This window comes from Rhinatrema bivittatum, chromosome 7 (assembly GCF_901001135.1).
Source record: "Rhinatrema bivittatum chromosome 7, aRhiBiv1.1, whole genome shotgun sequence".
Taxonomy (NCBI): Eukaryota; Metazoa; Chordata; class Amphibia; order Gymnophiona; family Rhinatrematidae; genus Rhinatrema; species Rhinatrema bivittatum.
Window position 1 is genome coordinate 227423346 of NC_042621.1, and position 14265 is coordinate 227437610.

Below are 14265 nucleotides of genomic sequence, written 5' to 3' on the forward strand. Positions count from 1 at the left end.
TTGAAAATGACATTTACAGTTTATGCCACACCAAAATCAAATTCCCCTTCGCCAGTACATTTTGTAGATCCACTCCAAAAGATAATTCTGAAGCAAATGTTTTTTCGGACCAAACCACATAGCCAAGTAATGTCTAGTTTGCAAAAATGCGATAGCGAAGGATCTGAAGAGATTTTTGCAAACTCTCAAAAGCATTACAAATAGGACCATCTTCCTCATATAAATCAGGAATCCCATATTTTTTCCATTGGCAAAAGATAGGTGCATAATCTATGCCTGGTGTAAAGACTTTGCTAGCAGTAAGGGGCAAATAGAATGAAGAGTATGATGGTCGACTCCATTCCTTATGCAATCATTTACATGCCAGCACAACTGGTTTCAGCAATGTATTTGTATTTAACAACTTCCCCAACTGCTAGTAAACACATGGGGCTCCAGGGGCGTACCATGTTATCAATGAGACCTTGCTCACAATACTTATATTTATCTGAAATCCACTCATCCAGGAACCGCAGTTCACAAGCCGCATTATAGTATCACAAATCTGGGAAGTCTATTCCCCCACACTCTTTGCCACCCATTATTTTGGAACTGCTAGTACGTGCTCCCTTCCCATTCCAAATAAAAGTAATAAAGGATGACCTCAGTCTTTTTAAACCCTGCACTTGAAGCCAGCAAGGAAGCATTTGCATTTTTTTTTTATAAAAGCTTAGGAAGGATTACCATCTTGACCAAAGCACACCGCCCTAGAAAAGTTAGAGGCAGCATTTGCCAGGACTGGAGTTGTAACTGGCCATTGGAAAAAGCCTCTGTAAAGTTACCTTCATAAAGAAACAAGATTTCATGGGATACACCCCCCCAAATATTTCATTTTATGGTTAACCCAGGTGAAAGGATAAGTAGGATCATTGTATTGGAACTAAAGCTTAGGAAGGATTACAAGCATTTAGGTTGCCCAGCGTTTACCTCTTCGTGTCCTCCTTTTAAGCTTCCGTGGCGGTGAATGCAGCCTCCTGCAAGACCATCATTGCGATAAAATACACAGTGTATTAGATAGTAAGTCATAGGATTAAATAACCGGAGCCTCCTTTATAAACAGGAAAAATCTTTTGCAGAAGTTTCATGTAGAAATATGCCTTGAAAAACATAGCCATTGTTCCCTTCTACGCATATACTTCACTTTGTGACAAAGCGCTCTAGCAGTCATCAGCCGGTGCTAGCAGTGTTGCAAGGAATTTTTCAGCTTCATATTTTTTTGAAAAATAAAGCACTTTATTTCTGTGCTGGATGTGCACACTCTTGGAGATTTGATGTATATCTTCCTCTGAAAGACTGGCCAGTGTTTTGTCGGCGCCATCATTATCTGCCATTTTAACCTCCGCTTGCTTATCTCGGCCCACCCTTAGTACTTTTGTGCTCATACCCTTGAACAATGTTTTTGCCAAAAAAATAAGTTTACTGAAGCCATTGTTTAGATGTCAATTGAAGGTTCATTTAACCTTACTTAGCTAGCAGACTAACGGTGCATTTAAATCATATTTTAGGGAAGACGCCTCGGAGCTCTGACCCCTGACGTCGATCAGGCACACGTCATAACCAGAATTCCCTCTTATTTTCTAAGGTGTGTATTGGTCCCCTGATTTTTTAAGCATGGATGCAGTGATGATATACAGATTCATGTTTTTAATGTTTGTTATTTTTAATCTTTATTTTATGTATATGTTATATGATATTTTAATGTATTACTTTGTTTTTGTTGATGTAATTGTGTGTGTAATGTGTACTCTTCCTTGAATATGGAGATATGGCAGAATATAAAAATAGAATAAATAATAAATCACCTGAGTTAAGAGATTCCAAATTGCCCCTATCAACTGATAAACAGATTGTTAATACAAACAAAAACCATTTTGAAATGTCTGTATGCTAATGCTAGAAATCTAAAAGTAAGATGGGAAAATTAGAATGTGTAGCACTGAAAGTAGTAATAGACATAACTGGCATTCTCAGAAACCTGGTGTAAGGAGGAGAACCAGTGGGACAGTATTATACAAAGGTACAAATTTTATTGCAAAGATAGGAAGGATCAACTTGATGGCAGTAGTGGTGAGATGCTTTGTGTTAGGGATGGCATAGACTCCAACAGGATTTTGCAGGAGAGTAAATGCACAGTAAAATCTTTATGGATGTAAAACAGAATTGCTTACCTGTAAGAGGTGTTCTCCGAGGACAGCGGGATGTTAGTTCTCACACATGGGTGAAATCATCAGTTGGAGCTCAGCATGGAACTTTGTTCTCAAACAATCTAGAACTATTAAACATGCCCTACTGAACATGAGCAGCTGTAATCATCACCCTGCCCCCTAGGAAGAGTTCTTCAGTCCATAATATAGCTAATTCATGGAGAAACCAACTCCCAGGGGAGGCAGGTGGGTTTTGTGAGGACTAAAATCTTGCTGTCATCAGAGAACTCCTGATACAGGAAAGGAACTCTGCTTTCTCTGAGGACAAGCAAGATGGTAGTCCTCACATATGGGTGAATCCTAAGCTATAGGCTGTCTGAGCAGGACAAAGCAGGAAACTGCACCATGCTGAATGCACCACCTCTCTCCCTTTTGCCTGTGAGGCAGCTGACCCAAAAAGGTGTCTAGGCGGGAAAAAAGTTGGGTTATACAAAGAGAAAAGACAAAACCCCAAAGCATAGCAAAGGTGCCCAAGGCAAGGGAGTGATGTGAGTGCCAGCAAGAAACATCACGGCAAACATTACAAGCAGGGTTTCGTATCAGTAAACCCTGACAATGACAGTAGGTCTAGAACTGCCTGGATACAGGAAAAAGTCTAGATATGTAAACAAGAGAGACTCTTGGACGAAGACCATAGTTTCCTTCGGTGTTACAAGACAACTGAAAAACCAAATGGGGCCTGAGAACTCCCCAGAAAAACCGCAGTCCACTGATATCCGAAGGACAGAATGTTTCTGCAGAAGTGCGCCCATGTTTGGCTAATAGGCATAATGGGCAGAAAACCCTAGCAACGCTTGGAAGAATAATCAGCATCAATGGCAGGGTCTGTGACAGACCCTAACAAGCCAAAGCACCAGAAATAACTGACCATCAGGACAGCATCAAGAGTTTAAGAGGATGAAACGCAATCCCTGAATGGGATCGCTATCCTAAACCCCTGAGCAGGGGGATATGTTAGGCCTGAAGCTTACCCACACTGCACCCTGTCAAGGGCAGGGTTATCCATCCTGTCTACAGGATAGTTCGGGTAAGCAGGAAGACACTTTGAGCAACCTAGTGAAGCGAGTCAAGCTAAAGGCAGTATTGGCCAGAGCCTGGCAAAAATATAGGGAAAAAGTGGTGTATCTTTCCCTGCAGGTATACACTAAGATATACCATAAAAGCCTTAGCTTTTCCTCCCCCCAACATTCCAACTGGAAGTCAGAAGGAGCGAAGAACACAAAGAGGCAAACCGCTGGACTGCCAGGATAAGTACAAGTCACTGGGATGATAACTCAACCTCAAGCGAACAACTCACTGCCGATTCTAGTAGGGATTTACCCACCAAGATACAGCCCTCAGCCTGCTTGGAACAGCTAGAACTGAGAGCAAATTCCACACGGAAGAAATCCAGAAACACTCCACTAAGAGACAGGAAGCCAGGGTGCCGAAAGTGCAAACCTCTGTCAAACAGGATTTCTTCACCAGCCTGGAAACCCTAAGGGTACAGGGCAGGGCACAGGCGATTTCTGGACAGATTGCCCCAAACCTGGCTTTGGTATTAATTCCTCAACATGATAGCATATACTTTCCCCAAGGAAGCATGCAGTCCAGTAAATGGAGCAATCGTTGCATGAACCAGTTCTCCTCTGTCCGCAAACAGGGTTATCCCTAAAATGGGGAAGTATAGCTTGCAAGCCACTGCAACCAAACAGCAGCACCTCTGTTGCGGGGTCTCTCGTCCTCTAACTCCCTCAGCCATGGATATGATGATAGATTGAAAGGCATACTCATCAATTAGATAGATTAGAACCCTTCTTACTGAGGTAGGGTCCCACAGGCGACAATGACTGGCAATAGTGGTCCTTATCAAAAAAGGCCCTATTGAGCTCAGCAGGAATGAAAGGTGATTCCTGAACAGAAGAAACCCCTAATTTTCACCAGGGAGCTACTCTGGAAAGGCTTCCTCACGAAACAGAATTGCTGTGCCTTAGAATGACCTAAGGAGGGGAAGCCTTGCTGGGAGGAGATGCCACACCTGGAGGTGTATGGGTGAGACGGACTGAGTCTCAGTAGAGCAATTCAATCTGTGACTTCCGCCCCCTGATGTCATCAGGAGCTACCAGCTGCGCCTATTTAAACCTTGGTGCAGCGGCAGGTTAGTGGAAGCCTTGCAGGGAGGAGACGCCACACCTGGAGGTGTATGGGTGAGACGGACTGAGTCTCAGTAGAGCAATTCAATCTGTGACTTCCGCCCCCTGATGTCATCAGGAGCTACCAGCTGCGCCTATTTAAACCTTGGTGCAGCGGCAGGTTAGTGGAAGCCTTGCAGGGAGGAGACGCCACACCTGGAGGTGTACGGGTGAGACGGACTGAGTCTCAGTAGAGCAATTCGATCTGTGACTTCCACCCCCCCCCCCCCCCGACGTCATCAGGAGCCGCCAGCTGCACCTATTTAAATCCTGGTGCAGCGGTGCGCAGCCAAAGCCACACGTCAAAGGGGGAGAATTTTTGAGAAGTTTCTTTTCATCATAGTTCGATGGGAAAGAGGAGGAAAGCGAGAATTGTGGCTTCCACGCCTGCAACAAGGGATGTGAAAGGCCTGATGGATGTACATTTCGTTCAAAGAGTGAATGAAATCACGAGAGAGGTTATCCCAGATATTTTATTCTCGTCGGGGGCCTCTACTAGTCCCAGCCCAAACCAGTCATCCAATTCTACCTCTGGAATTAATGGGGCTATTGTATTGATAACTAACCCCAATTTAATGGAATTAATAACTCCTTTAACATCTAATGATAGAGAGAATGTACAACCAGAACAGGCTGAAGCTAATCTTTTAGTAGCTGAGAGCAATATATTACCATGTGTAAGTTCTACACTCTTGGAAACAGGTACTGAAATAGCTGAGCCTGATAATATCACTCTGGTGGATGTATGGTGAGCTGTTAACGAAAATGGAGAAGATATAACAATCCATGTCCCAATCCACATTTTTGCTGGAGAGACTTGGAAAACCCTCAAGGACTATGGCAAGCAAATTACACAGTTAGAAGCATCAGGTGCATCCTCTTCATTGGAAATCACTTCTCTTCAAACAATAGGAACTACCTTTATTAAAGATACATTAATTGTTTACAAGCAACTTGAAGGGTTAGAAAATATTATAAGAAGTAAAAATGTACGTTTTTTGAATTTCCCACTTTCGAGATTACTATCAGCTCAGGAATTGTTTAAAAATATGAAAAGAAATGTGCATTTCAAACAATTTGCTAATCTCTAAAATGTATTATATATCTAATAGGAAGAGAGATGTGTTAGCACATGAGGGTGATGTTGATGAGATACAAACAAGAGCCACTTTAATAGTGGCTTTTATTTTAGAACAGGAGAAAAATGTTGTTCTTCAAAAATATTTTAAAAATAAAGAGTTTTGTTTTTGTGGCTAGAAAGTCCATGTTTTTCCAGACATCTCTAGGAATACGCAATTAAGGCGGAAGCAGTTTCTATCTATGAGACAGAGAGTTATGGCCCTAGGGGCCACTTTCTTTCTCAAATTTCCTTGTAAATGTTTGATTACCTTTCAAAAGAATAAGTTTGTATTTTTAGATCCTGCCCACCTGGAATTATTTCTTGCTGATAAAGGTGGACGATGGAATAGTAACAGATTAAATTGGAGAAGGTTACTGGTAGGAAATAAAACTTAATCTCCGTTTAGTTCATGTTGGATTGAATTTTGCTTTAAAAATATTTCTGAATTGGCTTCCCATTAATGTAGACTTTAACACTGGAATTACATTTCACTGTTTATTTTTCCTTTTGATAAATGTATGTTTGCTTGATGAAGATTTGCTATGTATTCCAAAAGTTTACTTATTTTTCTTTTTCCATGGCAAAAGAAAAGAAATTAATAAAATATAAATTATATTAAAAAAAAAATAAGAATGACCTAAGGAGAACGCTACTACTCGACTGGCTCTCGGATCCCATGAGGAACCAAGAGCGACCACCAGTCAGAAGCAGTGAAATGCCTTCGCTGGCAAACAGAAAAGGAGGGACACCTCTTACAGAGGTGAGCAACCAGGCATCCAGAGGGGACCCCATAAGAGTTGCCCTGAAACCCAGTCGAATCCCACCTTCCTGATGGGACAAAAAAGCAATGGGAATCGGGTCTTCCCAATCCCAAAAAAACTGGCAACTCTCCAGTTGAGAGCTGAGACACAATCACTAATCACTGAGGTTCAGAATTGACCAATATGCCACTGGCAGTCACCCTTGGATAGGGAAGGTCACCATAATAATCAATGAAGGGGCCCCAAAAAAAACCAGTCAGATGAATGCCGCTGCTGTCCCCCGGCCTTAGCCAACAAGGAGATGCACCAACTCAAAGAACCGAGGCTCCAGTTCAGCGATAAACCTACCAGGGTCAGAGACCTAGGGGATTCATGACATGGAAGGGGGTCGAAAGACATACTCCTCTTCTAAGGAAGAAGACTCCCGACACTACCCTCCTGGTATTTATTCCCCTTAAGGTTCGAACAGGAACGCAGTCCTAAGTCAGTGGCTGCGGCACACAACCTGTTGTGCTCGCCACAAGGGAAATACACATACCCATCAGTAGAGGGAAACTGGAGAATAGAGCCCTCTACTGTAAAAGCACGCTGACTAGTATTCATACAGTGGTATCCCATCCTATGGATGGCAGTGCACCTACGACCCCACTCGCCGTGTCTGTGGGTAGAATCCCACGACACAGCAAGGACTGAGCACCATTTGTTAGAGTCATTGGTTGCGTGCTGTCAAAAGGCAAAAATCACAGAGTGTGTGATGATGGCTTCCTCCCCAGTGCTCTCAAATATTTTGTGGTGCAGAACTGATGAGGAGGCTGACACCTTGATGCAACGAAGGCAGAACCCTGGCATGGCTGAGAACTGCACAGACAGGGAAAATGCAGCCTATCGCCTGAGGAGCTTGGAGTAGGGCTCTGGGGTCATCCCCCTCTAGGGGGAGGGGCATCTGCCGAATCCAAGGAAGTGGCGGGGTCCGAGGACCCGGGAGACACCGGGGGGGGGGGGGGGGGGGGGACGACCCCCGGGACCACCCGCACCCGAACTGGTCCCTGGGGCTCCGCAGCCGGTCCGGCGGCCAACGGCGCTGAGCGAGGGATTTTTGGCGGGGGGGACAAGGGGGGACGACAAGGGGGGGCTTTCATCCTGCTCATGCAAGCTAGCTAAGTAAGATTTGTGCACGAGGAGGATGAAATCCGCTAAAAAAGGGACCCTGGATTTGATGGTGGTGGGGGGGGGGACGGACGAGGAGGGGTCAGTACCCCCCTCCTGGGGACCCGCGGGGGCCAAATCTGGGGTTAATCAAAAAAATCCGGCCCCCCAGCCCCAGGGAGCACTGAAATCGGCCCTGATGAAAAATCCAAGATGGCGGCCATTCCCAGGCTCTGCCGACCCGGGAAAGGCCTGGCCATGCCGGGAGGAGTGGAGCCCCGGGCTAAATTTGCTTGTCCTGCCGAGGAGGGACCTTCCCCACTCGGCAGGCAAGCATTGCAGAGGCCCTGATGCGAAAAACGCGAAGAAGGCAGCCCACAAGAAAGGCAGGCTGCCTGCTGGGACATAGCTAAGCCGCGGCTGAAGAAAAAAAAGCTGAAAAAAAGTTTGATTGACAGCCTGCACAGCAGAAGAGAGCAGGAGGGAAACCTGCTGCCTTCTTCTTGTCTGGCTGCCGGTTCTAGGCCTACTCTGACCAGAAAAAAAGGAAAAAAGCTGGTCAACTGCTGCCAATAAGAGGTAGGTGAGTACCTGCAACTTATTTAAAGTTTAAAACTAATGTTTGTTTTGTTTTTTTTTTTTTTTTACTGAGCGCAGCAGTGGGTTCAAAACCCTCTCGGCAGCCAGATGGGGGGGGGGAACGAGGCCCAGAGGGCGTCTGTCCCCACCACCTGGAAGCGTCCACAGACTCAGGCTATGCAGGGAACCCCCTCCTACAAAAGGGGCAAAGCCCCCCTGAACCGGGCAAGAGCTGGGAGACGGCACCGTCTCCCACACAGAAACAGGAAAAATCACTAAAAAGGCGGCAAAATTCCCTTCTAGGTTTTTTTTTTTTTTTTTGACAAGAAATACTTGCTTGAGCCTAGCAAAAGAAAGAAGAAAAAGGCTGACTAGCCTACAGCAGAGAACCGAAGGGGAGATGCTGCACCTGCTGGAGACAGATGAATACTGGAGGGTTAGAGGATAGGCTCTGTCCTGATATTGGGCATCCTTCAAGTTTTAGTCTGTCTCCACCTGCTGGAAAGGAGGCTCAACCCACAGTCTGGACTGATCCGGGTACGTACAGGAATAACCGATTGTCAAGATAGGACTCAAGGTGTTCACGTCTACCCCTGAGGAAGGCTGCAACTACGATGAGGCATTTTGTGAAGACTCATGGTGCAGATGTGAGGCCGAATGGAAGCACTCGGTACAGATAATGCTTGGGGCCTACTAGAAACCTCAGGTATTTGCGATGAGATGGAATTATCGCAATATGAGTGTATGCGTCCTGGAGGTCTAGTGAGCAGAGCCAGTCTCCTCTTTGTAGAAGAGGAAGAAGAGAGCCCAAGGTTACCATTTTGAACTTCTCTCGCTGGAGGTACTTGTTGAGGGCACGTAGATTCAGAATTGGATGAACGCCTCCCGATTTTTGGGGTATTAGGAAGTACCGGGAATAGAACCCTAGGCCGTGCTGAGAGTAGGGCACTGGTTCTATTGCCTTGGACTGGAAAAGGAGGGAGACCTCCTGTTCCAGAATGATGGAGTGATCGGATGTTCTCCACGTCGGTAGAGGTGGGGAATCCAGTGGAATGGAGAGAAAGTTCAGATGATAACCTTGAGCAATTATCGCTAGGACCCATTGGTCTGAGGTGATTGAGTGCCATTTGTTGTTGAAATGGCACAATCGACCTCCCACTGGTATGTGGGGCAATCGAAGCTGACTGCTGCTTTCTATGCAGAAGTCAAAAATTGGAAGCAGGGCCCGGCTAAGGAGCTGCTTGTGGTTTTTGTTTTCGTGTTTGACTAGACTGGGCTTTTTGAAATGGTCTCGTAGAACGGGTTCTAATTGGTGGCGGGTAGGACTTCTTCGGGCGGAAGAATGACTTCTAAAGAGTCCTTCTGGAAGGGCTGTTTTGAAGAGTATTCAGAAGGCATCAGAGAGAGCTGTCTTAGGGTCTCATGATGGTCCTTGAGTTCCGCCACTGTTCGTTGAATCTGCTCACCAAACCGATTTTCTCCTACACAAGGTAGGTCGGATAATCTGTCTTGTACTTCAGGGAGAAGGTCTGAAGACTTGAGCCAGGCCCATCGTCTTGCCGAAATAGCAGCTGCAGATACCCTGGTAGCAGTGTCAAAGATATCGTAAGATGATCTGATGTCATGCTTCCCTGCCTCAAAACCCTTGTTTACTAGGGTTTGGAGTTGCTCTTGAAATTGCTGAGGCAGGGAGTCTGTTAAGTCTTGTATCTGCTTAAATAAGACCCTATTATATTGGGTCATATTGAGCTGATAAGAGGCAATTCTGGAGATGAGCAGTGATCCCTGGAAGACACGGCGACCAATGGCATCTAGAAATTTCTGTTCCTTGCCAGGGGGAAAGGAAGTGTGAGGTTTTGATCTCCTTGCTCTTTTCTGGGCAGATTCGACAACCACAGATTGGTGATCCAATTGAGGTTTGCGAAAGCCTGGAGCTGACTGAACGAGATAGGTGGTGTCAGTTTTCCTGTGGACTGGAGCAACAGAGCCAGGATGTTCCCAGTTCTTTTTGAGGAGATCCAGAAGAACCTGGTGGATATGGATGGAGGTTATTTCCTTGGGAGCATCCAGGAATTGTAACAGCTCCATCATTTGATGCCTATCATCTTGTTCAGTCTGCAATTGGAAGGGAACCAATTCAGACATCTCCTTCACAAAAGTTATAAAGGAAAGGTCCTCTGGAGGAGAACGCTTTCTGCTTTCAGTAGGTGAAGGTGGTGAAGGCAAATCATCGGTGTCTGGTGAAGAATCATCAGTCCAGGTGTCATAGGGATCAGCACCTGCTCCTCTAGGGACTAGAGGAGGACAGGGCAGTGAGATCCCTGAAGGTCCTGGTCGAGGCTCCGAAGGACTGGAAGGAATAACTGGAGGCACCGATGAAGGCATCAAAGGCACAGGCATCGATGGACGCGTCGACACCGATGGGTGGATCGGTGGCACCGGACGTATCGGCATCGATGGCTGAGGCATCGGCAGAACTCCCGATGGAGGGATGTGGAACGGTGTTTCTCCTCCCGATGACAAAGCAAGCAGGGAGGGCACCGGAGCCATCGGTGACCCAGGGTTCATCGGAGGAAAAGCAGCCATGAGCGCTTCCATCCTCGAGAGCAGCTGTGCCAATGCTGCTGGAATCAGGTCGGTGGTTGTTTCCGCAATTGGTACCGGTGTCTGTGCCAGAGGAACCTGGAGTCGATGCATCGCCTTGTCGATGGCCTCCTGAACCATCTGGTCAAGTTCTTCTCAGAGACCTGGAGCAAGCAGCCCCGGCTCCGGAACAGAAGAAGGAGGCAGAGGCATAGCCGGAGGGACCACCATTAAAGGTGGAGTCACGGCTCCCGATACCATGTCGGGTGAGGGTTGCCTCGGTGACCCGGTTGCCAAAAATGTCTGTGCCTTTTCTGGATGGGGTTTCTTCGACGGCGGCTTGGACGATGGCGAGGTCGATTATTTTGCTCCCTCGATGGTCCGAGACTTTCGATGCTGGTGGCAATGTTTATCTCTACGATCCCCTCGATCCTGAGGGGGAGGTAGAGGGTGTCAAAGGCCGAGAAGTTGTCGATGCCGGACAGTCACCTGCCGGAGGTCGATCTGGTGCGAAGTTGACGGTGCCGGTTCTGACGACGTTGATGCAATAGACGGCGTTGGGGTTTGAGCACGGAAGAGAAGTTCCATCTTCTCCATTCTAGCCTTGTGACCTTTTTGGTGTCATGAGGGCACATTTGGTGCAGGTTAAGACATCGTGCTCTCATCCAAGACACATTACACAGACTTTGTGAGGGTCTGTGATGGACGTGGTGCGATTACAGTCCAGGCAGCAGCGGAACCCCAACGCCATGGCCATGAAAAAAATTGAGCCGCAGTACGGTCGACGACCAGTAGGCCACGAGGGCCAAACTAGACTGTAATAAACGGAAAACGGGTAAAAAGCTTACCGGAGTACCGCGGCTTGAAAAAGTTGAAGGAGGGACCCCCGTGGGGTAAATTAAATTTTAGTAATTCCGTGAGGAAAATTCCTGTCAGGAATCTCTGCAGAGCTCCTTAACCGCGTGGCTACTGCTGCGCAGAAAAAAGAAGACTGAAGGGGGACCCCTGCTGGCTGCAGGGTTAGTGCCATGCTGGGCATGCCCAGTAGGGGCCAGTCAAAATTCTAGAAACTTTGACAGAAGTGTTCCGTGATTGAGCTCCATCCTGTGATGTCACCCATTTGTGAGGACTACCATCCTGCTTGTCCTGTGAGAAACATCTTTCCTCCATCACCATCTCTGGTTCTCTTGCATTCTCTTCTATTCCCACATCTCATATTTCCTTCTGTCTCTCCCAGCTCTCTCACAAGCCCTCCAATTTTATTCTCCCCAAATGAATCCCAGCTATCCCTCCCCCTAGTAGTTCTCTCACACCCCACCCCCCATCTGCTGCAGAAAATATGACAATGCAGACCCTTGGGTGGTAAAGAGGCTCCAGAGAGACCTAGTTTGCATTGCTGATTCAGGGAGATGGCATTCAGAACCCCCACCTCAGCATTCATCTTCTCCCGATGCTCCCCCCCCAAATGGCCTTCATCTTACCCTTACTTTATCCATTTTCAGAATTCAACTGCCCTCCATTTCCCTACATCATTCACACTTTTTACAGCATGCTTGGTAGTTCTCTTCACCTCTTCCACCAGTAGCCAGAATGGAGTTTGGAGTCCTGGAAGCAGAATAGCTACTGTCTTTGTACCAGCTTCTCCCTCTCCCGTCCCTGCCGTAACAGCAGTATGTGCAGGGGACAGAAAGGTGTGGAAGAGCTGGAAAGGCTGAGCAACTGTTCTGTGCCCCCACAGTCTCTGCTATCTCAGTGTTTCCAAAGGGGAAGGAAAGTTGGCAGAAGATTCAGCTAATTTTTCTGGCCTCCTATTAAGCCAAAGTCATCCTGCTGCTCACAGGCTCCTCTTGTTCTTTGGTGGCAACAGTGCCATCCCTCTTCAGAGGCTGCAAACTCTGTGATAATGCCCAGCTGGTACTCCTGGTCTCACCAGCTCAGACTGCCAGGAAATCAGGTTGGAAGAGCAGCTAATCTTTAACTATACTGTAGTGCAGGGGTAGAAAATCTGCCTAAAGACTGAAGCTAGCAAAAAAAACCCAACAAAAAACAAAAACAAAAAACCCAGCAAAAATGCAACTTTAAAAAATTTAAAAATAAACTAGAGAAAAAAGGCAAAAGATTAAATAAAATCCCCTCTCTCCCACACAAAAAAAAAACTAAAAGAAAAGAAATAATGGAGCAAAAACACTGAGGTCATAAGGACAAATAATGTATTGCCTTTGCTTCTAAAATTTTTGGCTGGTGTCCAATTTTCTAAATATTTTCACACCCTTGCTACAGTGCATACTGCATGCTATTACCTGATGCTTCAAGCTGGTTTATCATTAAACATTTGTAGAAGTGGTCCTGTACATATACAATTTTAAATACAATGTTTGAGTGGCAACCCTTCAGGATCACCACTGAATTGCCCTAGTTCCTGAACTCTTTTTAAGGTTGGAGTTAGATAGCACAGAGAGGAGTGCATCGTTTCAGAACAGCTCCTCCACTGAGGTTGCTGGAATGGCCAGCCCCCTGCTAGAATAAATGAAGCGGTAGAATAAATGAAGCTTGCATCATTGGAAGGTGTGGCTATGCACCTTTGGTTTGGAAGATAGAGGAAGCAGGAGATTTTTCTTATTTGAAGTTTGGGCCTATTTCAGGGACCAGGCAATCTGAATCCCTAAAAATGTGTGAGGATTAACCCTTTTTGTCACTCCCTTTTTGGCTGGATTGCCTCCAGAGTTGTTTTGAGATTTTTACTAAGTTTGTGGAGTTTTTCTGAGACCCCTGGTTCTTTGCCTGGGAAGAGGTTATGAGGAAGTTATTTTCTGGAGTGGCCAGGATAGGGAAAGTCTGTCCCCTTCATCTTCAATCCAAGGGTGGTGGCCTGCTGCACTAAACCTCCAAATTTTTGGACATTTCAGTGAAGAGTTTATTTTGAAGGAGACCTGGGAAGGTGGTTTTTGCTGCCACCCTTCCTGCCCTGAAGGGGAAAAGCAGAAGAGGTTTGGACCCCTGCTACCTGGATCTTTCCTCTGAAAGATACAGAGAGTCAACTGAAGAAAGAACGAGAACTGTGAGAAAGAAACTGTATTAAACTTGGAGACCCCATCTGGAGTCTTCACCCTGGGGAGAAGAAGTACAAGTGAAAGATTGTGCAGAGACTGAAAACCTGTGTTTTTTGCCTACTAGTATTTCTGGAAGGGGATTTATTTTCCACCCAGCTAGGATACCTGGTCCACCCAGGAAGCCTCTCTTTTCCATCCCCTGGAGAATGAATTATTTCCCTGGCCCATTTGCTGAGAGACACTTGTACAGATAAGGAAAAGTGGAGAACTGGGATACATTTTGTGTCAAGAACTGGTGCATAAAGTGCCACTATTCACTTCTGAACTATTGCTACAATAACGTTTTGATTTAGACATCCAACTTGAGAGTCCAGAGTATTTTGCTGGCATTCACATCCCACCAATAGAAAGTGAAGAGACACCTCTCCTCAAAGGAAAAGTAGACAGAGGAGTCAGCCCTCATCACCTTGGGTCCTGGAGGAGAAATTCCTCCCCCTCATCATTAAGAATCTAACACCCCTGGGCTGTGGTATTGTGAAGGAAAAACAGTGACCCCGAGACATATCTACCCCTATCATTCTAGAATAAATCACCAAAATAGGGGTTACACTC

The 14265-nt window shown here is 46.2% G+C and overlaps 1 protein-coding gene across 1 annotated transcript in view; it reads right to left on the reverse strand.

Moving 5' to 3' along the window:
- Positions 1 to 14265, reverse strand: part of BTAF1 (B-TFIID TATA-box binding protein associated factor 1) — a 565336-nt gene that overhangs the window by 132365 nt on the left and 418706 nt on the right. The gene's annotated exons all lie outside the window — the stretch shown is intronic.